Source organism: Suricata suricatta, chromosome 8 (assembly GCF_006229205.1).
Source record: "Suricata suricatta isolate VVHF042 chromosome 8, meerkat_22Aug2017_6uvM2_HiC, whole genome shotgun sequence".
NCBI classification, from domain to species: domain Eukaryota; kingdom Metazoa; phylum Chordata; class Mammalia; order Carnivora; family Herpestidae; genus Suricata; species Suricata suricatta.
The window spans coordinates 55,174,583-55,202,161 of record NC_043707.1 but is presented as its reverse complement, the minus strand read 5'-3'; the positions used below and the strand labels follow the sequence as shown (position 1 = coordinate 55,202,161).

The following is a 27,579-nucleotide window of genomic DNA, read 5'->3' as shown; positions in this document are numbered from 1 at the left end:
CATGCATAGGAAAACTGGTCCAAAGCTTGAAGTAATCAGGAAATTAGAGGAATAGGCCAGTATAGCTAATGTATTGTATTAGTCATCATTCTTCAGAAAAATAGTACCAATAGGATACATAGGGAAATAGATGAGGAGATTTGTTCTAGGGATTGGCTCACGGTTCTGGTGGCAGTGATTTCCCCAGTCTGCCATCAGCATCTAGGGTAAACCAGTCTGGAGTCTGAAGGTCTGAGAGCCCATGGTCTATGTCCCAGAGTATGAAGGCCCAAGACCCAGGAACTCTGGTGTCCACGGGCAGGAAAAGGTGGACATCCCAACTCAAAAAGAAAAAGTCTTTTTGTTCCTTGCTGGGCCCCTAATGGATTGGGTAAGGGTGGATGTCTTCACTCAGTCTGTAGAATCAAATGCTGATCTCTTCCAGAAATAACCTCACAGACACTTCCATTAATACTGTTTACCAGCTATCTGGGTCTCTCTTACTTAGGCCACGCCACATTGATACATAAAATTTATCATCACAGAGATGGAGAGCCAAGGAAATAGAACTGTGAAAGGAATCAAGGAGGCAGGCAGAAAATAAACCCTACAAAGCATTGCTTGAATTTTGGATTCAAATATCAACCAAAAGTCACTGAATTGTTTTATATATTAGAACACAGATTTACATTTAATACAGGTGATCATACTGAAGGACAAAGAATGAAACCATAAAGAGCAAGGTTGATATGAAAGATCAATTAAAAGACTATTAAAGTATCCCACAGGAAAAGTCATGGTCACTTCACAGTGAGGAACAATATAGCGGATAGGTTTCAGAGAGGTATGGAATAGAATGTACTAGATTTGTGAAATTGATAAGAAAGAGAGAAAGAATCAGAAATAATTCCAAGTTAAGAATTAAGGGGATTGGGTACCTATGGTGTAATTTCCTGATCTAGGCAGCATGAGAACAATACTATGTTTGGGGAGGGGGTGGGGTGGGAAATAGGAAATGCCCAGGAGGGATGTTAAGGTGGATGTTGATGAGAATTGTACGTCCAGGCCCTGGATAAATATTAGCTAGTGATATGAAACACAAGGGCTTTTTCATATAGATCAGAATTGAGTCAATGAGAGTAGATGCAGATTGGAAAGAAAAAAAAAAAAGAACAAGTATAAATCCCAGAAAACCCCTAATAATTAATTAATGTATATATAAGGAGGAGCTTAGAAGAAGGAGGGATGTCTAAAGAAAAAAAAACAGGAAGCGTCAAAATGGCATTTTATGGTATTGTAAAATCAAGAGAAAGGATATTTCTGAAGAAAAGCAGGCCCAGTCCCATAGGGTGCTGGTGGGAGGGCAAAGAAGGTTACAATTAAGTTACATCTACCGCCTTACTGATATGGAGTTGTTAACAGTATTTGCGTTAAGTTGTGGAACAGTTTTCCATGTAACCTCCTTGGAATGAGATTAGGAATAGCTAGCTGATGAACACTTGGAAATAGCATGTATAAGAAACTCCACAGGAAAGTTTAATTATTTTAGCCCCATAGAGGAAGTGTCTACTTAAACCTAGAAAAAGTACCAGCTACATCTATTTTTCTTTATTAAATATACACATAGGATATAATGTACATGGTATGATACAATATATATGATATATATGATGGTAAGAATTTCTCTGATATTTTAGAATTGTCCTGTCTGTGCCTTAAAAAAAGCATGTTTTCTTTGTTCATTTTTCAGAGAGTTTTCTTGGTATATTTATCAATACTGTTTTACTGTTTTATATTTATCATTACAGTTTGATAGGATCATCTAAAAGCATCCTTTTATAAAAAAAGTTTAAATATTTTAGTTTTTTTTAATATTATATTTATTTTTGATACAGAGAGAGACAGAGCATGAGAGGGGGACGGGCAGAGAGAGAAGGAGACTCAGAACCGGAAGCAGGCTCCACGCTCTGAGCTAGCTATCTGCACAGAGCCTGACGCGGGGCTCAAACCCATGAATGTGAGATCTGACCTGAGCCGAAGCCGGAGACTTAACCGACTGAGCCACCCAGGTGCCCCTAAATATTTTAGTTTTTTAAATAAGAGTTTTAGGTTTACAATAAAATCAAAAGGAGTGAAAAGAGATTTCCCATATATTCTCTGCCCTCACATGCATAGCCTTCCCCATTATCAGTGTCACTCACTAGTATGATAACATTTATTACAGTTGGTGAACCTACATCATTATCATCCCAAATCCAAAGTTTACCTAAGGGTTCACTCATTCTACAAGTTTGAATAAATGTATAAAACATCTAGTCAACATATCTTATCATTTATGAAATATTCAATGCCCTGAAATTCCCCTGTGCTTTGCCCATTTATTTCTCTCCCCAAGACTTCTGATGGCCAACCACTGATATTTGTTTTTTAATTTTTTTAATTAAAAATCTTTTTAACATCTATTCACTTTTGAGAGACAGAGAGAGACAGAGCATGAGTTGGGGAGGGACAGAGAGAGAGGGAAATGCAGAACTGGAGGCAGGCTGCAGGCTCTGAGCTGTCAGCATGGAGCCCAACGTGGGGGTTGATCTCACAGACCACTGCAAGATCATGACCTGAGCTGAAGTCAGAGGCTTAACCAACTGAGTCACCCAGGCAGCTCCCAATTTTTTAAAATGTTTATTTATTTTTGAGAGAAAGAGAGAACAGTCAGGGGAAAGCAGAGAGAGAGGGAGACCCAGAATCTGAAGCAGACTCCAGGCTCTGAGCTGTCAGCACAGAACCTGATATGGGACTTGAACCCACAGGCTGTGAGATCATGATGTGAGCTGGTCAGAGCTTAACTGACTGAGCCGCTGAGGCACTCAGCCTGCTGCTCTCTTTATTGCCTCCATAGTTTTGTCTTTTCCAGAATGTCATATAGTTAGAATCCAAAGTATGTAGCTTTCTCAGATTAGCTTTTTTCACTTAGTAATATGCATTTGAGATTATTCTGTGTCTTTTCATGGCTTTATAACTGATTTCTTTTTATCACTGAATAATATTTTATTGTCTGCATGGGACCACAGTTCATCTACTTCATTTCTGAAGGGTATCTTGGCTGCTTCCAACTTTTGGCATTATGAATAAAACTGCTTTTCACATCCATTTTGATAAACCTCAACATGTTTTATAAACATCAGGTTTTTATGAGGAAATAAGTTTCCAGCTCTGTTGGACAGACACCAAGGAACATGATTTCTGGATAACATGATAAAAGTATGTTTAGTCAAAAACCATCAGATTGTTTTCCAAAATGGATATACCATTTTGTATTCCTACCAGCAGTGTATGAGAATTCTTGTTTCTCCATATCCTTGCCAGCTTTGGCAATCAATGTTCTGAGTTTCGGCCATTCTAACAGGTGTGCAGTGGTATCTCATTGTTTTAATTTGCATTTCCCTGATAACATATGATGTTGAGTATCTTCTCTTATGTTTATCTGCCATCTGTGTATCTTTTTCAGCAAGGTATGTGTTAAGATCTTTGTCCCAATTATTAATTAAGTTGGTGTTTTCCTATGGTTGAGTTTTAAGAGCTGTTAGTATATATATTTTAATAGAAGTTCTTTATCAGACGGCTTTTTAAAATTTTTTAAATATTTTTTTTTGTTTTGAGGGAGAGAGGGACAGAGAAATAGGGAGGGACAGAGAGAGAAACTCAGAGAATCCCAAGCTTGCTGTGCTCTTAGTGCAAGCCCGATGTGAGGCTTAATCTCATGAACTGCGAGATCATGACCTGAGCTGGAATCGAGTTAGATGCTTAATTGACTGAGCCACTGGGGTGCCCAGATGTGCCTTTTGCAAATACTTTCTTCTGGGCTGTGGGTTGTTTTTTAATTCTCTTGATGTTATCTTTCACTGAGCAGAAGTTTTTAATTTTAATGACATCTAGCTTATCTTTTTTTCATGGATCTTTTTGTTTGTTTGTTTGTTTTGGTATTGTATCTAAAAAGGTATTACCATGTCCAAGGTCATCTAGGTTTTCTCTTATGTTATCTTCTAGGAGTTTTATAGTTTTACATTATATAGTTAAGTCTGTGATCCATTTTGAGTTAATTGTTGCAACAGGTATATGATCTATGTCTAGAATCATTTTTTTAAAGCAGATATCCAATTGTTCCAATACCCTTTGTTTAAAAAAACTGTTGTTGCCCATTGTGTTGTCTTTGCTCCTTTGTCAACGATCAGTTGACTCTGATTATGTGGGTCTGTGTCTGGGGTGTCTATAGTATTTAATTTATCTATTTGTGTCTACTTTTGCTAACATCACACTGTCTTGATTATGGTAGAGTTATAGTAAGTCTTGAAGTCAGGCAGGATCAGTGCTCTACCTTTGTTCTTCAATACTGTGTTGGCTGATAATATCTTTGCCTCTCCATATAAGCTTTAGAATTAATTTATCCATATCCATAAGACTGCTTGCTGTGATATTGATTTAGGTTGCATTGAATCCATACATCAAGTTGGGAATAACTGACATCCTGACAATATTCTGTGTTCCTATCCATGACCTGGATATTTTACCATCTACTTAGTTCTTTTTTATTTTGTTCATCAAACCTTCACAGTTTTCTTCACATAGTTCTTATGCATATTTATTAGACTTATATCTAAATATTTCATTTGGGGAGTGTTAATACATATTGTATTGTGTTTTTCATTTCAAATACACTTGTTCATTGTTAATATATAGGAAATCAATTGACTTTTGGATCTTAACCTTGTATCTTACAATCTTGCTATAATCACTTATTTGTTCCTCGACGTTTTTGGTTGATGGTTTTGGATTTTCTATATAGACAATCGTCATCTGTGAACAAAAATAATTTTATGTCTTTCTTCCCACTCGGTTTACCTTTTTTTTCTTGTTTAATTGCATTAGCAAAAATATCTGGTATAATGTTGAAAAGCAGCGATGAGATGCGATTGATTTGTACCTGATCTTAGTAGGAAAGCTTCAAGTTTTTTAATATTAAGTATGATCTTAGCTATAGGTTTTTAAAATTTTTTATAGGTAGTCTTTATCAAGTTGAGAAAGTTTTCCCCTTTTATACTACTTTCCTGAGTTTTTATCATAAATGGGTGATGGGTTTTGTCAGATGTTTTTTATGTAGCTATTGATATGATTGTGTGATTTTTCTTTTTTTGTCTGTTGATGTGATGGGTTACATTAATTGATTATTGAATGTTGAACCCATATTGCATACCTAGAATAAGTCTCAGGTGATTGTGTATAATTTTTAAGTACTTTTTTGGATTTAATTTACTAACATTTTATTGAGGATTTTTAATCTATATTCATGAGATATTTTGGTCTGTATTTTCTTTTCTTGTAATTTCTTTGTTTATTTTTGTATTTGAGTAATGCCAGCCTTGTAGAATGAGTTAGGAAGTATTCCCTCTATGTCTGTTCTCTGAAAAAATGCTTATAGAGGATTAGTATAATTTCTTCCTAAAATGTTTGGGATAGAATTAACCCATGAACCCAAATGCACAAAAATTTCACAGTATGATATTCAGTTCTAAGTAGAATGGGGGAAAATCACTTAAGTACATTTTCAGTTCAGAGATTCAGTAGCTTTTGGATTTCAGGGATCTTCAATATGTATAAAAAACACTAGAGATATGAATAAACAGTCATGTAAAGCAGCCATTGTATACCTTTTACCTTTTTGTAAACCTATTCCAAAAATAAACTTAAATATTTTCAACATCATCCTTTTTTAAAAGTGTATTTATTTAGAGAATGTGCAGGAGAGAGAGAGAGATGGAGAGAGAGAGAGAATCCCAAACTGGTTTCTCTCTTATTAGCACCATTAGCATAGAGCCTGATGTGGGGCTGAAACTCATGAACCATGAGATCATGTCACAAACTGAAATCAAGAGTTGAACACCTAACCAACTGAGCCACCCAGGCAATCCATCACATCAGCCTTTTCTTACCTAAATATATTACATAAGCTGGAAGGGAAGTGACTATGCACTCATCTACATCATTCTACCAGAGTCTGGAAGCATAAAGCAGATAAAGAAGGATGGTCCAAGTAGCAGAACAAACAAATTACTTCAACCTCCTTTGATATTTTCCTGATGTAAACTTTAGTCAGTAACCCAGTGGGAACTGATTGATAGTATTAAATTGTGAATTACTCATCTGTAAATTAGATATTCATTTTATCAGTACCTAATTAATCTAAATTCATAATCACAATTTCCTTATTTAGAAATATTTCTTCTGTGCAAGAGACTATATTAGAAATATAACATATGATCACATAATTCAGACATCAAAGAGTTATAACCAAAGCTGGGCTGGGGGCACGTGGGTGGCTCAGTCATCTGAGTATCCAACTTCTGCCCAGGTCATGATCTGCTGTCAGTACAGAGCTCGCTTCAGATTTTCTGTTTCCATCTCTCTCTGTGCCTTCTCCTCCTACTCTCTCTCAAAATAAATAAACATTAAGAAAAAGAATACACAAAGTTGGAGTAGTTTCAGGAATAAATATGAAAAGAGTTAGAACTAGTTTACTTCACCCAATACAGATACTATGATTTCTAAAGAAATCAAGAGATAGGCAACAGGTTCAATCCATCAATCAAGTATCTGGAAAGATTACTACAACTGATACAGTAGTTTAGAAAATACAGAGAAGAATATCTAGAGGCTATAGTTTAGACCGGCACCATGTTATCAAGTATATACAGAGCAAAAGACACAGAAATATAGGAATATTTGGAAGAGTTATTATTTTTATGTTGTTCAAGTGGTTCTTTCAACAAAGGCAGCATTTTATATGCTGGTTATATATGCAAATTTCCCTTTTGAAGTCTTTGAAGTACTGTTTAAACTTTAACAGATTTATGCATATATATACTACTTCAATATATATATATATAATGCTGTCAAATCTTATCATTTATTTTAGTTATCTGCATTCACATTAAAAGACAAAAATCAAACTAATGTACCTTGATATGATATTATATTGTAATACTGTGTAATAAAATGCCTCTCTCTAGAATTTAAACTTCATGAAATCAGAGTCAGTATTTGCTTATTAGTTTGTTTTCAGTGTTTTTCTTAATAATAGTCACATATTCAAAACCTTAACAAATATTTGTTGAAAATAAAAATAAGAATTATCTATAACAATATCATATTACATGTTTATATTATAAGATTAAGAATATTTTAAAAATAAAACATTTTTATCTAAAAAGACTATAGTACAAATATGGTCTGATTTGCTTTAGAATAAACAAGATATCTTTATGAAGAGAATAAGTAATTGTGAAGGAAAATGTGAATGAATATATATTTACCAGTGGGAAGAGAATAATCTTTAAATATCAACCATATCTGGAAATAATTGGTTTGATTTAGTTTTCAATTATTCATTTTATAACCCAGGATATAAGTGGGACTTTATAGGCATTATATTTCAGAAGACGCATCTATTCTAGTTTACATCTGATCTTTACTTTTGCACTTTGAATTAAGTCCTTCCAAGAAAAACTAAATAAAAAAGTCTCTTAGGGTTAATAGAATAACCCAAAACACAAACCCAAAGCCATGGAATCTTCAAAGCTATTATTTGCTGAAAACCTATATTCCTTGCCATGGAAATTATTCTTATAAAATCCATGTGTAGAAATAAAATAGTAAAAACACTTTAACCACAAATAGTGTAGAATAATGTAGAAAAAGTAAAATTGAATTATGACAAAAATTGAACCAAAGAAGAAATTTTAATGTTAATAACATAATTTTTTGTCAGTTATATAGTGATCAGATTATTTTTGCATTAGATGGAGTTTAAAAAAGTGGATTAAATTGAGAATGACTTTGTAAGTTCACTGATGTCTTTTGGAGTTAGAGACTTACAGAGGAAAATGTTTGACACATGATATATTTTATTTTGTTCTAGAGAAATAGATACAAGTATTTTCTGTTAATAGGTGGTCAAGTCAATTTCCAAAAGTAAAACATATGTGTACTTCAATAGAGTATAGTTTATACTGTTAGGAAATGCTGTATACTATAAATTGTCCAAGCTCACAGAATTTAACTTAACCACCCACCCTCAAGTCAGAAAAAAAAATTCTTTCAATCAAATTGAAGGCTAAAAGGATAAAAATAGAGTTTACTGAAGGGAAACATATACCGATATTAGTGATCCTTAAACTTTAGCATGAAAGGTAATGACAGGGTATGGGTTAAAACACTGATTTCTGGGCTACAGCTTCAGAGCTTCCTAACTCAGTACCTTTGGAGTGGGGTTCAGAAATTTGCGTTTATGACAAGTTTCCAGGTGGTACTTCTGCTGCTGGTCCAAGGGCCACACTTGGAGAAGCACTGATCTAGAACCTTTCCTGAGGAATGTGTGTATATGTGTATGTATGTATATATGTGTGTGTGTGTATGTGTGTGTGTGTATATATATATATATATATATATATATATATATATACTTATCACAACTGTGTGTGAATGTATGTGTGTATGTGTGTGTGTGTGTGTGTGTGTGTATACATCTTGTGCATATATGTATGCACATCTTGCTTATGCATTCCTCTATGGACAGTTGAGTTGCTTCCATGCTTTAGCTATTGTGAATGATGCTGCTGTCAACACAGGATACAAATGTGTCTTCAACACATGCCTTTTGATTATTTTGGCCTCAAAGAAGAATTATTGGGTTAGATGGTAATGCTATTTTTAATTTTTTGATAAATTGCCATACTATTTTCCAAAAGGCTGTACAATTTTACATTCCCACCAGAAGTGCGTAAGGGTTTCAGTGTATCCACATCTTTGCCAACACTTGTCTTCAATTTTCTTGATAGGAGCAATCTTGATGAATATGAGGTGATATTTTACTGTAGTTCTGATTTGCATTTCTCTAATTATTAGGGCTGCTGAAAACCTTTTCATGTGCTTATTGACCATTTGCATACCTTCTGTGGAAACATGTCTGCTCAAGTCTTTTGATCATTTTTTATTGGATTGTTTTTGTTGTTTTTGAGTTTTATGAGTTCTCTATATTCTGGATATTAATCCTTTATCCAATATAAGATTCAAAAATATTTTCTGTCATTCTCTAGATTGCCTTTTTACTCTGTGGATAGTGCCTATTGATGCACAAATTTTTCTGAAGCCCATTTTTGTCTGTTGTTTCTTTGGTCACAAACGTGACAAAAAGTGCCTTTTGTGTCATATCCAGTAAATCCTTGTCAAACCAGTGATGTGACGCTTTTGTCATATGTTTCTTCTAAGAGTTCAATTCTTTATAGGCTTTGTATTTAGGTCTTTGATCCATTATGGGTTAATTTTTTATATGATAATACCAATGTATTTTCTATTTTTAAAAAATATAGAATTCTTTCCAAGTGAATTATTTTGTTTTAAGGTTATATTCTTTAACTACTTTTTCTGAGTCCACACTATTCACATAAATAAAATAGTCTAGTCAATATTATCTCATATTAGCCCTCGGTGATAGTGAAAGTAGGGAAAGGGGTAAGAGGTATTTTCCCCTAATATGCTGTATTAGACTTGCATGTATGCTCGGAAGGGATTATAAGTCATTTTAAAAGTCTCCGTCAATGTTGTAAGTTACATATTCAGAATATTGACCTGATTGAAGGTCACTGTTAAAACATAAGGTTATTGAGCCGCAACTGCCAGCTCTAATAGGATTTCAATAAATAAGTATATTAACTTATAAGAGAAAAACTAATTTTGGCCTTTGAGGAATCAGTGGACAAACAGATTTGTAGGAAAAAAATAGAGATGTTTTGGAGAAGAGTGTTAGACCAGACCAAGGGGATGATGTCCAAATGGATTGAAACATTTAAAAGAAATAAGAAATGTGCCCTACTTCTCACAGCTAGTTGTGGCTCTCATTATGAAGGACAGGGAACTTTAATTGGTTTTAAGAATAAGGAATAACCATAGCCAGTACTATCTTATTCATGATCAATAAAAACATATGAAGCAAATTGTCTTTAAAGAAAATAGAATATTTTCATATAATTAAAAAAAGAAGGCTTAAGAAGAGTTTAGTGAAGGATCCAGAAAGACTGGTCTTCCTAAACTTTGTTCAAACCTCTGCTTAAAACATTTAATTGGTTCCCATTGCTCTTCAAGTAAAGATCCAGGATTTTAATACATATCTATGCCCTACTCTGCTAGACTCTTACCTGCTTTTAGAATATTGCTGCACATTACTTTCACTTGTTTTCCAACTTCTTTTCATGTAATTTTTTATTTTTTAGTGTTTCAAACCCACTACTGTATAAGACATTTGTACAAAGTATGTGGAAATCAGCCTCATGTGAGTATCTCTCAATTAATACGGCTGATTTTCAGCTCAAGTGCCATTTTGTTAAAAAAAAAACTTGCTTTATTTATCGGATTGCATTAATTTATATCATACTATCTTACATTTGTCTGATTCTCCTATTTAGTATTATCAGAGTAGGAAGCTACATATTTATATGATTAGTGTATTAATGCCTTCTCCCATTATACTTCAAGTTTTTTGAGAAGAGACAGTGTCTGGTTTTCTTTGTGTATTTCCAGCTCTTAATGTTCTAAATGTTACATGTTAGAGTTTTGTAGATAATTGCTGAATGAACAAGTGAATATAAAACATACTTATGGTAGATTTTATCTTTTTAATAGTCTTTTCCCATTGATTATAATGCCTCTTTCCATAATATTCACAAAAAGAGACATTATTTTTTGTGGTTGAACTTTAGAATGCTATTCAAGTTAAATCATAGATGAATGATATTCCGATATTCTTGGCAGTTCTATAACATGATGTAATTGGGTTAGCAGTGTGTAAATTAACAAGAATATTAAATGATAATTTCTAGTGACATAAAAAAGTACCAATGAAAGTAAAGCTGGATTAATTACATATTTTCAGAGAGTAGGAATTCTAATACACCAAGACAAATTACACATAAAATAGAAATATTTAGTGGCTAACTCTCCCATTTCCATTGTAATGATGAGAGGAAAGAAAAAAAAGAACAGATCTCCTAGATATCATTAGGGTTGCGGTGTTTAAAACATGATGCAAGTTCTATAAAGCATCTGAAATATTTACATGATAATAGAATACTTTTTTGGATTAACTTAAAATCACTTCTCTAGTTATCAGTACAAAAGCCAAAGAGAGCTAGCTACTAAGAAAGAAGATTCAAATAGGAAAACAGTCATTTGCCAAATCCTCTGATACCAGGAGTCACGAACATCATTATGTGCCTGGTTTTCATCTCTCATCTAAACCCCAGTGAGCACTTACTTTGAAGGAACCAGTAATAAATTCAAAGGACAGAATCCATAGGGTGAGAATAAAAGATCAACATCTGGCTCTAAGTCTTCTCATATGCGTATATACAAGCAATTACACAGACTGAGCCACTGAGAATTGACTTTACAATCTCATTGCAAATTTTTAAAGAACTCCATACTCCAGTCCTTTCATTTTTGTGTGACTTAATCTATGTTCATGTTTGAACCTGTCCTCTGAATTCTTCAGAGCTGATTTATTTTTTAATGTCATATGTGCCTCAGGCAGCATCCAGCTATCAGGTCTCTGCACACCTAAGAGCTAATTGGTGGAACTGCTTTCCATAAAATATTCATAACAGGAACTATTTTTAAAGTTAATTTCGAAACTATTTCTTTTCATTTTTATCTCAAATATTGCCACTGAAATTTTATGTGATGTCTCTACTTACAGACAAACCCAAAAGGTATTGCAAGTTATGAACTTTCCTTAGAGAAAAGATGGTATGACTTTATAGTCAGTGGCTCACTGTTCTGTATTGCAGCTTAGCATTATTAAAAGTCGACAGGAGCCCCTAATCACAGAAGACGCTACATTCTACATTCATTTTCTTGAAAGCACTTTGATGTTTTCAAGTAAAATATGTTTTATTTTCTGTAAGTCCTTTGGTCTTGAAAAAAGAAAAAATAATAATACTCTTATATAAAAAATATAGCCTATCTATTTTCTTTAATTTTATTTATAATTAAGTAATTATGTAATTTTATACTTCTAGAAAATTATACCATGAAGACAACATAGACTTTCAGGGATCCTGAAGGTCCCTATAAATTTCTTTCATTTGAGGAAGCATGGGAAGCTTATACCTAAGTCCTAGCTCCAGCAGAATTTACTTAATATTTTAGTGCTCAATTATTTTATCAATAGCAATAGAATAATACTAATACTAATAACTTCATTGCATTAATAGGATGATTAAATTGGATAATATATTTAAAATTCCTTCAAAAATTAAAGTGTCAATAAATACTACCATTTGTAACTTTAGGGTTTTTTTTTTTTCATTTTTTAATGAATGCAGTGGTTTTATGTGGGTCTATACCAGAATGAGTTTACCATAAGAAAGAAAATTGTGAAAGACCTGTTCAAGGCTTAATGTTTACTGCTATGTATAGAGGCAAAATTGATTAATGATATTTAACATATACACATTCCATACATTTGGTGTCCTAAATATTATTTAAAGATTATGGGGTAGAAAAAATTATAAAATACACCATCTTAATGAAAGTAGAATTCTATTTTCAAAGAAAGTAAACAAAGAAAATGAGTATAAATATGGTGAAGTATAAATTGTAAAACTGAATATTGTTCCTTATAGGCAGTTATTTAAGTATTGAAAATGAATGTTTTAAGCCATACTAAAAATAACATCAATTAATAATATTTTTTGGATGTTTTTATTCAGTTATATCTTGTGTCTTACATGACGGAACGTATGGACCATCAACAGGTTTACAGAATTTTGACGTTTTCAAAGAGACATTCCAACTCTTGGGGCTCCTGGGTAGCTCAGTCGGTTGACTCTTGATTTTGGCTCTGGTCATAATCTCACAGTTTGTGAGTTCAAGCCCTGCACAGTTCTGGCTCAGCACAGATAGCAAGGAGTTTGCTTGGGATTCTCTCTCTCCCAGTCTCTCTACTTTTTCTCCACTCGTTCTCTCTCTCTCTCTCTCTTAAAATAAATAAACTTTTTAAAAAAACAAAACAAAACGATAAAAAAAATACAAACTCTTCATAAGGTTGATTCACCTCAACTAATCTCTTTAACTTGTGGGATTATTGATAAACAATCAGAATCATCCATTTGGTTTTAGATATATAAATTTCACAGTTGGAATGGGCCTATTACTGCTAATAATATTGTGTTTATATTCTGCCATCTCTAGCTGTGTTGCAGTATAGATGATTTCTTATATATGGTGTTAAATTTTGAGATTTAATACTTTAAACATGAAATATATTTACCTATTTTATATTTGCTCCTTTATTTACCTTTTTGCAGATCTCACTTGTTTTAGACCTCCTTCAGGGCATATGAAATTGTTTTTATTCAACCTGAAACCTACTTCCTGTAGTATTTTGGTAGTGTTGCTCTACTGGTGACTAATTCTCTTAAGTGTGTGTGTGTGAGTGTGAGAGAGAGAGAATCGGATATCTTTATTTTGCCTTTAATTTTGAGTGATATTTTTAGCTGGTATAAAATTCTATTGAAGGTTTGATGAGGGGATGGAATTCAGTCCTGTTGCTAAATTTAATCAGCTAATTCTCTAGATGAGAAAGCAATCAGTGATAACATGCTCAGTTTAGAAGTTTTAACACTTTCTGATTTGGATCATTTTATTTCTACATTATGATTTTTAACCATTGAGACTACCTCAATTCAGTGTATTTTTTCTAAAGTGATATGGAGGAGAGTTTGAGGATATCCAAAAATCTATAAAATAAAGACATTTGAAGTACCCACTAAACCAAGTGAAGGGATAAAATAAAATCAAGGAATTCAGAAAGTTACGTACTTCATGGAAGACAAATTAGAATTTTCATATCAAAATGACTCTTCAAGAACTAGAATAATTAACAAAAACTTATTTATTCACGTCATCATTGCAAAACAAAATAAAGCCAAGTATCAAAGAATGTAACTATTATGTTTGCTAAGATTAAAATCAAATTGGCATTATACCCATTTGCAATGTAAAATAAAAGTGAATATTGAAGCAAAGTCTAAAGAAATTATAGGAGAACAAATTGGACTGTGACAGTAGCATTCTACACATGAAATTATTATTTGCTGCAAGAGCAACTAAGAAGTGTCCTTTCAGTTGACTAAAATGACATTACATAATTATGATTTTGTCCTTATCTTGAGATTCTATTCTGTCCTCATATACTCAGAGTTTTTCACCCAGAATACCCTGTAGCAACAAATTGCTGTGGACATGGAAATGCACTGCCAAGATCTTTTCAAGAATGTATTACCCCCATTGTCAGCCGTTAGCCTTTAGCTTTCAGGTCCACCAGGATATATACCTTGTCGGCAGAGACTCATATATAAAGGTTGCTAACCTGAGCAGCTCACATCCGATGACTGACTGAGATGGGGGCACAAAAGCCTCGCTGTTTTGGACCCAATGCGGGACTTCTCTGATGGGCTATATATGCTGCATATCTCTCCTATATGACTGACCAAGGCTTTGTTAAATCTGGATTGCAGTTAAGTTTTTTCTTAGCCCAACACTCTTTCTTTCCCATAAACATTCTTTATGCCAAATTCTCATTTTAGTATTTACTTCTGAAAATTACAACTTCTGAGGCACAGAACCCACTGTAACATTGCAGAAACCAGAATGCAGAAAGGAAGGGACCTTGCTGCAGTGCATGCTAGGTATTGCAGTTTTCCACATATTCTACCTACATGAAAAAAAATGAAGCTGTATTTTATCTACTTACATTATCATAAAACTTGGTCATGAATTTCTTGAAGAACAAGCCCCCTGTGTTGGTCTAATACTACCATATACAATGAAATATGTAACATTATTAGATATAGGGAATTGAAATATTCAATTTATTATTCAGATATGTATTAAAGAAAGCTATTTGGTTATTAAATAAGTGAAAAGAGTAAGCAGAATCTAAGTATATTTGTTATTAGTACACATTGAATCAGGAGCTATCATTTTTGTTTGAGGCAGAATAAAAAAAAACATTAAAAAAAAGCATTCTAGCACTGGTGATGAGATCTTACATTTTAACTAATCCACGGAGACAGGTGGCTGTAGCTTGAGGAGCACAAGGCCAGAGACATTGCAGACCCAGGACCTGGAGCAGCTCAGAGGCGGTGAATAATAGCTCTTCAAATCTGCAATAAAAAGTGGCCTCCAGTAAAACAACATTGCAAAACATGGGAAAGAAATAGAATGGAAAGAGTAAAAATATGAAGAGGCAGAACCTGGAGATTTTGTGGTAGAAAAAGTCCTGGGCTGATGTGGTGCAGTGAATGGGAAGATGGAGTATTTCTCCAAGTGGAAGGGATTTACAGATGCTGACAATACTTGGAACCTAAAGAAAATTTAGATTGTCCAGAGCTAATTGCAGCATTACTTAATTCTTGGAAAGCTGATAAAGAAAAAGATGGTACAAGAAAGTAATCCTTATCTGAAGGTGAATCTGGTGATAACAAATCAAAGAAGAAAAGAGATGCTGCTGATAAACCAAGAGGCTTTGCCAGAGGTTTTAACCCTGAACAAGTAATTGAGACCACAGAGAACAGTGGATAATTCATATTTCTCATGAAATGGAAAGATTCAGAAGTGGAAGACTTGGTGCTGGCAAAACAGGCAAATTGTGTCCTCAATTGTATTGCTTTTTATGAAGAGAGACTAACTTGGGATTCTTGTCCAGAAGATGAAGCTCACTTACATGTTCTCTTGCCATTATCTATCTATCTACCTATCTATCTATCTATCTATCTATCTATCTATCTATCTATCTATCTGTCTATCTTAGATATATATATAATCTGGGGCTTGATTTGTTGTTGTTGTTGTTGTTATTGTTTATTGGGGTGAATAAAGAACATTTCTAATGAAAATCAAGTTTGATGTGTTTGTTTTGAAGTACTATTGGGAGAGTGGTCGGGGTTTTGGCATCTATAGCACTGGATACTTGGAACAAATAAAATCTTTCTCTAGTTGGTTCCTTTATCAAAAAGAATACATGATGTCATGATTTATTATTCTACTGCATTAGAGAACACCTTTCTAAATGTGGTGAGAAATATTCAAGTCAATAAGAATTTGTGTTTTGGGGTGCCTGGGGTGGCTCAGTCTGTTGTGTCCAACTTTGGCTCAGGTCATGATCTGAAGGTCCATGAGTTCGAGCCCTGGAGTGGGCTCTGTGCTGACAGCTCAGAGCCTGGAGCCTGCTTGGGAATTTCTCCCTTTCTCTGCCCCTTCCCTGCTCACTCATTCTCTGCCTCTCAAAAATAAATGAACATTAAAAAAACTTTTTAAAAAAGGATTTGTGTTTTAACTCCTCTATGCCTAAGGACTGTTCTGAGTTTTTTGTTTATTTGGGTTTTTGTGTGTCTATACTAAAAATATACACACAAGTGATTTTCTTTTTATTTATTTACTTATTTTAAAAGTTTATTATTTTGAGAGAGAAAGAGAGAGAGAGAGAACACACAAGAGGGGAAAGGGGCAGAGGGAGAGAGAGAAAACTCCAAGCAGGCTTTATGTTGTTAGTACAGAGCCCGATGTGGGGCTTAAACCTATGAATAGTGAGATCACGACCAGTGCAGAAATTTAGATGCTTAACTGACTGGGCCATCCAGAAGCCCCATTTTTTTTTTTTTTTACATTCACCATTCATCATTTTATAGCCATATGCCATCATTTCCAGCAACTTCTGAAATAAATCACTTAAAAAATTGAACTTTCACCTGAAGCCTTAACCTTTCAAATTTTGTAATTAACTGGACAATTTAAATATAATGTAAACAATTTAAATTGGACAGTTTAAAAGTAGCCATTTCAGAATCCATATCCATATCTACAGTCACATAAATGCACGTATATTTGCAAGATCCCTGAAAGGAAAATTTTATCACTACTAATAGCCTCTCCACCCAAATGAGAAAACTAGATAAGACTGGATGTGTTTTAATTAGGAAGCAAAACTTAGTTAAATGGACTTTTAAAGGTTCCTTCTAGTGAACCATTTCTTTTCAAGAAGTTGAAATTCCTATGTGGTATTGACCAAAAGGTCCTGATTCGTGGAATGTCTAAGACTTCATTCATGGGAACCTAATCATAATCAGATGTTAGATCTTGGCAGTTTAGGACCTGTTGAAATAAATGAGTAAACAAACTTCTAGAATTCTTGACTTGCATGTCTTGTCTCTACCCCAGCTCATTCCTTAAATGGGGGCTCAATCTTGTCAGTATTTGAGTTGCTGGTTCAGCAGAAACCAGGAAAAACAATAACTTTGTAGTAATCAGAATGTTATCCAACTGTATATTATTTACTTTATTGTAAATACTGGTAAACAGTGGTCAATACTTTTATATTCCTTTACAAAATAAAAATGAAAAAATAACTATCCCATGGAGAATTATTGACCCTCTACTCAGTCCTCAAAATTATTTTTCCCTATTTGTCTCCATTCTAATAAGTAGAGCCTATAATCATCCTAATTTAATTTATTTTAATTATCTGTAAAATGTTAATAAATGCTTGATATTATCTTATTTAGTTATTGACTTGTTACAGAATGTAAATGCAGGATCTTTACATTATATGCATCATTCATAGCACACAGCACATCCTTCAGCACACTAAAGAGAGATTTAAACACAAGCCAATGGAAAACTTTATAAAGAGGAAGCTCAAATGACAATATACATATTAAAATATGCTCAATTTTATTAGTAATTAGGAAAATTATTTACTTATAAATAATAAGCCATGGAAATGACAAGTATTACCAAAAAGATTCATCAGAGGGAATTGTTGCATTCTGGTGATGTGACACCAGACACATCTCAGTTGACACATCTCATTGGAAAGCAACTGACATTATCTTGTACAACTAGCCTGTGCTTATTATTCCATGATCCTAAGATCTACCTTTTTGGCCTATACACTAAATAAATCCTTGTATATTTGTTACAAGAGACCTATAAAATAAAGCCATGGAAATAATATATGTAATCACAGTACTGTAAGGGACTCAGATGCTTATCAGTCAACAAAAACATGGACACTTTGGGAATATTTATACCATACCTAACAGCTATGAAAAGAGATAATTATATGCCTAAGCAAGGACAATTCTGACAAACTAACATAGAGTGAAAGAATGAAAGCCACAGAAGAATACACTGTATTATTCAGTTACTATATTTTTCAAAAATTTACTAAATTATACTAGGTATGTTTAGGGATATCTTCATTTGTGATGAGCTATAAATGGAGAACATTAGGACAGTGGTTATTTCAAGCATTAAAAAGCGATGATAGAATAGAGAAGGGCCCCACAGAGGGCTCTGCAATTCTTATTTATGCATGCTTCTGAAGCTGGGTAGATTGTGCATGATAGGCCATTTTATAATACTCATACATGATTTAAAAATATATACAGAATGTAAAGAGAGGTTTAATTCACACAAAAGTTTTACAAATGGCAAAAAAACATGCAAAAATATTAAAGATTGTGAATATTTTTCTGAGGCATTTGGACTTATTTATTGAAAATAAATCTTAAAATAATTTATAAATTTGGTGTTCACATTTTTGTATCTACATTATGATTTTGCCAAAATAATTGTCTGTGAAGTCAAAGGAAAGCGACCTCCATTCATGTAATAAAATGCTATTCTATCATTGATACCAAATAGAAGTCACTTTTATACTGTATTATTAAAACTAAAAATGAGACTTCAGATCAGTCTCTAATAATGATACATATTTAGTGTGAAACACTAAGGCAAAACTTGGAACTTATTATTTGTAAACATTCTAATGAGAAAAAAAACAAGGGTGACAGAGTAAAATGATCAGAATAAAACATGAAGAGTTTAGAAGGGATTTTAAGCTAATAAAAAAATAGTGCTATTCTTAGAAAGCTTCATAATGTGAGTAATAAATCTTTGCATGTCCTTTTGGTGATTTTGTGGTGTCATGAGTCTTGACTTCTTAACTTGTTTTGGGTGGTGTGGGGTAATCACAACAGTTAGTGAGTACATTATTTTCATCCCTATCAAGGAAGACTAGAATGTAGTTTACATTCAAATGGCAAGGAGAAATATACTTAGAGCCTTGATTATGCCTGTTAGCTCTACATCCTACCACCATAATATCAGCTAACGGGAGTTGAACTTTTTGGACATTGCAATGAGCATATTAGTCTACTGTTTTGGTGACATCACATGAATCATACCACAAGAATGGCTAGTATACTGGACATTATACATACTATTTAGAAGTTACTACATAACTCCTTGAAGACTTGGATTCTTGCTCTGGAGCATTCATGGACATATGCCCCAAAGTAAAGAGTATATTATTGCTTCTTGCAATTTCTGCCACCCAGAAGGAAATACAACACTGGTGTGACTCTTTGGGGCCTTGATTGTTTATTTCACACATAGTAATATGACTTTGATACATTTAACCTATGACACAGTAGGCAACTAGCTTTGAGTGGGCCAAGAATATCATTAGACACTATGTATTAAAGTATCTTTTATGGGAAAAATGTTCTGCATAGCTTATGGTGAGCTCCAATGCAAGTTTTATAACAGAATCCTAGATTTCTGAAGAGAGAACAAGATATTTGTAACAGAATTGTAGATCATTTGAAAGTAATGTGTGGCATCTGACCACGGGACATCATGTGACCATGTTCTTAATGACTGAGGTTATGTTATACCTGTGAAGTCTAAGGTTTAATAGGTGTAGAGGCAATAATACATCATGAGATGTGAAGTGATATATCCAAAATTAGACATGAATATATCCAGAGGTCAAAAATAAACTGCATGAACAAATGCCCAGATTTCCACATTGTTTATCAGTGTTTCACTTGTGCTTATCCATAAGTTTTTATTTTTGGTCACAAGAGGGGTCATTTAAGACCAACTTATGTAAGAGAAAAGGTGCCAAATTTAATTCATAGAAGGGTCAGATATGTATGTGCATCCAAGTTGAGGACACACTTCTGTCTCTGAAAGAAATGTTCTTTCCAGCACATTATCCAGTTACACAGTATGTGAAAAAAGAAATGGTCCAAAGTAGAACTCTTCTGGGGTCAAATAGTTTGGCTAGTTAATCATACAATTGCCAGGGGGAAAAAAGGATGCTTGGGGATAAGAAGATCTGAGAAGCATGGAGACATGCAGATGCATGAGCATTTTGTACCCAAATTGTGAAAATCTTCATATTACATAGTTGTGCCACCAAGAGAGAGTTCCACTTTGGTTCCCTAAACTATTTAGTGCTGTAAATATCTTTCTGAGCACTGTTTCAAATGCATCTCATAAATTATATATTTATTTCATTCTCATTCATTTACATATATTTGTTTTTAATTTCCCTTGAGAAATCTCATTTGATAGCAGGGATATGTAGAAGTAGGTTGCTTAATATACATATATTTGAGAATCTTCAGTTATCTTTCTTTTATTGATTTCTAGATTAACACCATTGAGGTCTGAGAAGATATTTTATATGATTTCTGTTCTCTCAAATTTTATGGTTTGTTTTATGGCTCAAAATATTGTCTATTTTGGAGAAATAGTCTTGTGCACTTGAAAAAGGATATGTGTTATGGTTTTGAGTACAGTGTTCTATAGATGTTTATTAGATCTATTTGGTTGATAGTCTTCTGTATTTTTATTAATTTACTGTATTTTCTACATATGAATGAGAGGTGTTAATTTTTTAAGCTGTGATTGTCAATGTATTTTAGCTTATCACTTTTTGTCCTGTGTGTATTTTTCTTTTTTTCTTCTTATTAGAGAGAGAGAGAGAGAGAGAGAGAGAGAAAGTAAGTAGGGAAGAGGGGCAGAGAGAAAGAGAGAGAGAGAGAATCTTAAGCAGGCTCCACACTCATTGCAGATCCAAACACAGGGCTTGATCTCTATTTGACTGGCTTTGTCCTTTCATTTGTATTTAAAGTGATTGTTTAAATATTATATTAAAATTCACTCTTTTTGTAGATATTTTCTATTTAATTGTTTTGTTTCTTTTTTCTTTTCTGTATTTTCTTGTGTTAAACATTTTTATGAATTTTATCTTCCATCTTGATTTATTATTTTTGCCTCTTTTAATAAATGTTTTTAGTGATTGTCTAGGGTTTATACTCTACATCTTTAACTTACAAAGGTCCAAATTCAAATAATATTGTTCCATTTTACATAGAGACTAGTAACTTTACCACATTATATTCCTAATAACTCCCTTCATCCTTTAAGCTGTAGTTTTTATGGTCTCTAATTTTGTACATGTCATAAACATATATAATACATAGACTGTTACTATACATACCCATATACATTGCTCATACATTTGTTTTAAGCAGTTTTCTTTCAGAACTTAAAATGAGGAAATTTGATTTAATTTTGCCTTCTTTTAGTTTATTTTTAGCAACATTTACTCCTTTTCTTTTTTGCAGACCCACCCAAGTATCAATCTGGTATCATATTCTCTGTACCAGAAGAGTTTTCTTTAACATCTATTGTTGTAGTAGGTCTGCTGGCATGGATTCTCTGGGTGTATATTTGATAATTTCTTTATTTGTTCCTTTATTTTTGTAATAAAATGTCACTGGGTATATTATTATAAGTGGACTGTTTTTTAAAGAACTTTTAAGATGTCACACCTTTGTTTTCTGGCTTGCATGACTTTTGCCAAGATATCTGCAATAAGTTTTATTTTTATTTTTCTCTATATTAATTATTTTTTTAATCTTAGTGCCTTCATTTTTTTTCTTTTGTTTTTGGGAATTTCAATATAATAAGCTTCAGTCTGGGCATATTATTTGCTTCTTTGTATTTATCTTTCTTGGTGTTTTTTTTTAATTTTTATTTTTTAGCTTCTTGAATCCACATTTTAATGTCTGACATTTATCTGAGATTCTGAAGAGCTGGAGACAGAGTGGACTTTCCAGGTGTTAGAGTAGCTGCTTAAAGCAAGACAAAATAGAAAAAAAAAACGACTAAGCCTTTAATCACTTACTCTGGCCGAATACCTTGTTCCATTTTCCCCAGAGGAATATGTCAGTAGAGGGTTAGGTGGATCAGCCCAGACATGGGGTTCTTGTCACTGTTGAGGGAGCTCTGAAAGATATGAATCCTGAAGTTTCCTGGTTCCAGGCAGAAGGTGGGCGAAAAGAGGGATGAGCCACAAGTGGAAAAAAGTACTGGGTACTATGTCATAGTGGAGAAAAGTATCTTCAAGGTTCCCAGGAAAGACCCTCACATAGAGGTGCCTTGGCTGGGAAAGCAGATACACACACATAAAAGCATGGCCAGCCAGAGGGGCCTGAGGGCGTTCTGACTACACCTCCTTTCAGAGACTTTAGTGCTTTAGTTGTACCTCAAGACTGGTGTGGGGAGAGCAGCTTTCCCCTGTGAGGCCTGCAGGATAAGGTCTTTGTAAGGTCAGGACTGAAAAATCACATACATTTAGGTAGAAGCTGGACTCACTATGAACATTTGATTATTTGCAGTCGTTATTTTTCCAAATACTTCTTCTCCCGCTTGTCTCTTTCTGCTCCTACAATTGCAATTGCACATATGTTAGAACACTTAAAATAGTTCCACAGCTGTTGGAGACCCTGCTTTTTCTCCCTATACTGACCTTCTTTATGTTTCAGCTTCGGTAATTCTTACCGAATAATCATTAAGTGCACTGATTTTTTTTCCCTTGGTTGTGTTGATTATGCTGATGAACCCATTGAAGGCTTTCTTCATCCCCAGTATGTGTTTTTAATTTCTACAATTTTCCTTTGATTCCTTTATACTTTCCATCCCTCTGGTGAAATTACTCATCTGATCATGCATGTTTTCCTCCTATTCCATTAGAGCTTTGAGTTTATCAATCATGGCTATTTTAAATTCTCTATTAGACTGTCTGATCTAACATTTGTCTTAGATCTGAATCTAGTTATCATGATTACTCTTTCTCTTGAGAGCATTTTCTTTTTTTTTCTTTTTTGTTTTTATGTTTTGAATGCCTTACAAGTTTTCGTTGAAAACCAGAGATGTTATGTAGAACAGTAAACACTCAGGTAATAGTTTTATGTCTCAAAACAGTCACAACTTTTCATTCTACTCTGCTTTTGGTTCAGGAGATTTTATTAATCCAGTTTAGGAGTTGGGCTGCATTTGAGATTTGTTCTGGACATGTTTTCTCTCAGTGCAACATGGTGTTCTGATTTACAGACACTTTGTGTCTCCAGTGTTTGGTGCTTTAGCAGAGCAACATTTGCTTGATTTTGATTTTTAGGTTTTCCTTTCTGCTGTCAGTCTGAGACAGTCTTTTGTCTACTGCCCTGTCCTCTGAGCTGTATGCTGCTGTCATCAAAATTAACCATCTGGCTTGGTGCTGGTGTGTGGGAAATGGTCTTCAGTCTAAGAATCTTGTCTCAGGCATGCACTATGTCCCTGGCAACCGGGGCTTTCTTAGATCTCCTTTTCCTCTGCTGCCTGGATTTTTGGTCTCAGTGTTTAATTCTGTCTCTTCCCCAGGAGGGATTTTTATCCCTCCCTCTTCCTTACTGTCTCTTAGCTGAAGTTAGTGCCAGCCGCATTATTCTTTCTTGCACACACTGTCTTTTGTGTGGAGCTAGAGGTGAAGGATCAGTAGTAGTTACCTGTGCCCCTCCTCAGGTCTGCACCACAGTCAGCGCAGCTCAGGGCTCTAGCAGATTATATTGGTGAATGCCTGGCGAGTTTCCTGGAGAAAAAAACGGGTGAGGGTACAAACACTCCCCAGCTTCTGTAGCCTCCCAGGGTTTCATGGTTTCAACAGCTTCTTGCTGGTGCGTGATTGCATCTACTTCAGCTGGGTGAGTTCTTCTCTTCTGTAGGCAATGTCTCTCTTTAGATTTTGGGTCAGTTTACACTGATTTCTGATGAGTCAAAAAAAAAAATCATGAATCTGAAGTTAGTTCAACTCTTTTTCATTTTGAGAGTGGGAGTTCCTTCCAGCTTTCTACATTTTGGAAAGGAAACCAGAAGTACAATGGTTAACTTTAGGTCAAAAAATATTTATTTTGTTCCAATGGGTGTACAGTATATTACATATACTACAGACGGTCTTTGAATTAAGGTACTGGAGGCATTAACTAAAATCATTCACAAATGATCATCACTTTCTTTTGGGAAAGAAAATTCTTCAATTCTTGAAGTATCATTTGTATGAACAAGAAATAATTGACAATTAAATAATTAATAATTAAGAATTTTAGAATTAAAAGTATCTGAAGTTACAAGCCAATGTAAACCACTTATTGCTTGAAATTTAGAAAACGTTAGTGGTTTTACGTAAACAACTAAATGGACTATATCTGCCTTCTGGGGCCATTAGGAAATAATTTGTGATATGTTATTTGATCCACAATGTGACCAATATTAATTACTTAGAAATAGCAATATAAATTTGATCAATAATGTTCTAATTTTAAGATTTCCCTCCCTTTAATGAATATAATTCAGATTGTCATTAGTAAATGAAACCTTGTTATATAAATTGTAGGATAATGATAATTTACTCAAAAAAGGTTTAACTATATTGCAGATAATGATATTTTACTCGAGAAAGGTTCAAATGCATTAACCCAACACTCAAGTAATATTAACCTATGTCAGGTGGATATAGCAGGTGTCACAGAGAATTTCTTTAAAAAACTCTGTATAAATAAGAGAACATTATTTCATCTTAGAAGCTGTCTTCCCTATGGTCAATTATTTTAGCATATTTTATCTAATTTCAAAGAACTCCTACAAAAACAGTAAACATATATACTCCCATTCATTAATAATATTTTATATCACAAATCTTAATTACAGCACTGCTTTGTGTTCCCTGTAAATAATTCTGTAACTGATTTATGCTTTTGCAGAAATTAAGCCTCGGTTAACTTCACCCTGAAATACTAGGTTATGTGACTAGATAGGTGAATAATAACGCTTCATTTCTGAGATCAAGGAACTAATTAACAGGAGAAATGTGAGGGATAAAATAGGATTCAGTGGATTAATTCCATGGAGGCATGGCAAATATAATTTAGATATGCCTAAAAAAGGATTATTTAACTCTTCCCTATAATGGCCAGAGAAGGACCAAGGTAGAGAGGTAAAAGAATAGGATTACATAATGACCATCCTTTTTATAACAAATATCAGATGATAAAGGAGGTCTTTGGCTTAGGGGCATAAATTGCTACCAGTGTGTGGAAATATATAGGCCATGTCATTAAACAGATAGCCATCCAGTCCCATGAAATGTCCAATGAGATATTCTATATGCAACATAATAAAACAGTGCCAAGAAGTGAGTTATGTTCTTGACATTAAAGATAGGGTTAGTCATGGAATTGCTTCATGATTTTTCACAAATATATTCATCAAGCTAAAAATATATATTGTTATGTAATTATTGAATGGTTGAGATGTGCTTGATTATCTCTACTATGAACACAGAATAATGAACCAAAGATATCTGAACCCTGATCCCTGGAAACTATGAATACATTAAACTACATGGCAAAGGAGAATTAAGGTAGCAGATGAAAATAAGGTTCTAATACAATTATTTAAACTAGAGAGATTATCTTGGATTATCGAGGTAGGACCAATGTAAATGGAAGGGTTCTTAGGGAGAAAGAGTGAGACAGAAGAGTCTGAATAAGACAGAGAGGTGTGATGATGGAATTAAGTTTAAAGTGATACAATTTTTCTGTCTCTGAAGATGGAGGGTGAGGGTCATGAGCCAAGGAATGGGGTCTTCCTGTAGATACATTTTAAAAAAGGCAAGGAAACAGCTTCTTGCCCAGAGCTTCCAGAAAGCATTGCAGCCCTGCAGACCCCTTGATTTTAGCCCAGTGAGATCCATCTCGGATTTCTGAACCACAGAACTCTAAGATAAAGATTTGCATTGTTTCAAGCCACTGAATTTGTGGTCATTAGTATTTTAATACAAAATGTATATAACTAATTTTGAAAATCAATACAATCGTTTAACATATTTAAGGAATAAACTAACATAATCCCATTTGATAACAGATTTTCCTGATAGGAGGTAGTATCATAGAAATAGTATGGGAGGATTCCCTGGGAATGGAAGGCAACAAAAGCAACATAACTGAGAAGGAAACTGATTGACATGATAGACAAAATAATCTAATGCCCACACTCTTTGGTAGTATTTAATTAATCATTAATTTCTTGGGATGAAAATTCATAAGTAACTCTTAACTTGATCTCCAAAGGACAAGTCATTCAGTTTCTGTACTTGGATTATTTTACACCTCAGACTCCAATGAAATGAACCCTTAATGCCCTTAAGGAGATGCTCTGCATATTTATTATGAATCTTCATTTAGCACTCTTCAAAGAGATCTGTGACCAATTACTCGCATAACTGTGCATTGGGGGGAAAAAAAAGCCCTACCCAAACCTCACAGGGATTATTCAGTAATAGCTGTGAGTTACAACTTCCTCATGAAGATGGTGTTTTACATTGAATAACCATTCAGAGTGTCAATTTTAGGGATTAGAAGTTACAGTTTTAATCCAAATCTGCTTGACTATGGCCCCTGAATCATCTGTCTGTTATTTTACCTGTTTATAGTCCAGTGGACTATATATCCTCAGCATTGGGAGAAACTTTACATGTTCCTCCTGAGTAAATGATATTATGATAAGAAATTTCAAATAGAAGTTTCTGGAGCTCAATTACTAAAATAACAAGTGGAAAGAAATGCCATATTCTTCAGGATATTTCAGATATTAACATCATCATGAAAACTTTGAAAATTTTGGGAATGGGGGCACCTGGGTGGCTCAGTCCTGTAAGCCTCCGACTTTGGCTTAGGTCATGATCTCATGGTTCATGAGTTTGAGCCCCACTTCGGGCTCTAGTGCTGACGGCTCAGGCCCTAGAGCCTGCTTCGGATTCTGTGTCTCCCTCTATCTTCCCCTCACCTGCTCATGCTCTGTTTCTCTCTCTCAAAAATAAATAAACATTGGGGCGCCTGGGTGGCTCAGTCGGTTAAGAGGCCAACTTCAGCTCAGGTCATGATCTCACAGTTCGTGGGCTCGAGCCCCACGTCCACTCTGTGCTGACAGCTAGCTCAGAGCCTGGAACCTGCTTCTGATTCTGTCTCCCTCTCTCTCTGACCCTCCCCTGTTCACACTGTGTGTGTCTCTCTCTCAAAAATAAATAAACATTAAAAATTAAAAATAAATAAATAAATACATAAACATTAAACATTTATTTTAATTAAGGAAAGTATTTAAAAATGCAGGGGTGATTTCACCTTAACTCTCTTGTTGGACACTGCTGTAGACAGATGGTTTCAGTAGGAAAGCAATGGATTACCATGCACTAGACCAAATATAATTTCTTACTAAAATAAATAAACATATCCCTTAGCTCTTTTTGTGTACTAGGATCTA

The 27,579-nt window shown here is 34.0% G+C and overlaps 1 pseudogene; it reads left to right on the top strand.

Annotated features, from left to right (window-relative positions):
- Positions 1 to 241: 241 nt before the first annotated feature.
- LOC115297613 overlaps positions 242 to 27,579 on the top strand; it is a 49,292-nt pseudogene continuing 21,954 nt past the window's right edge.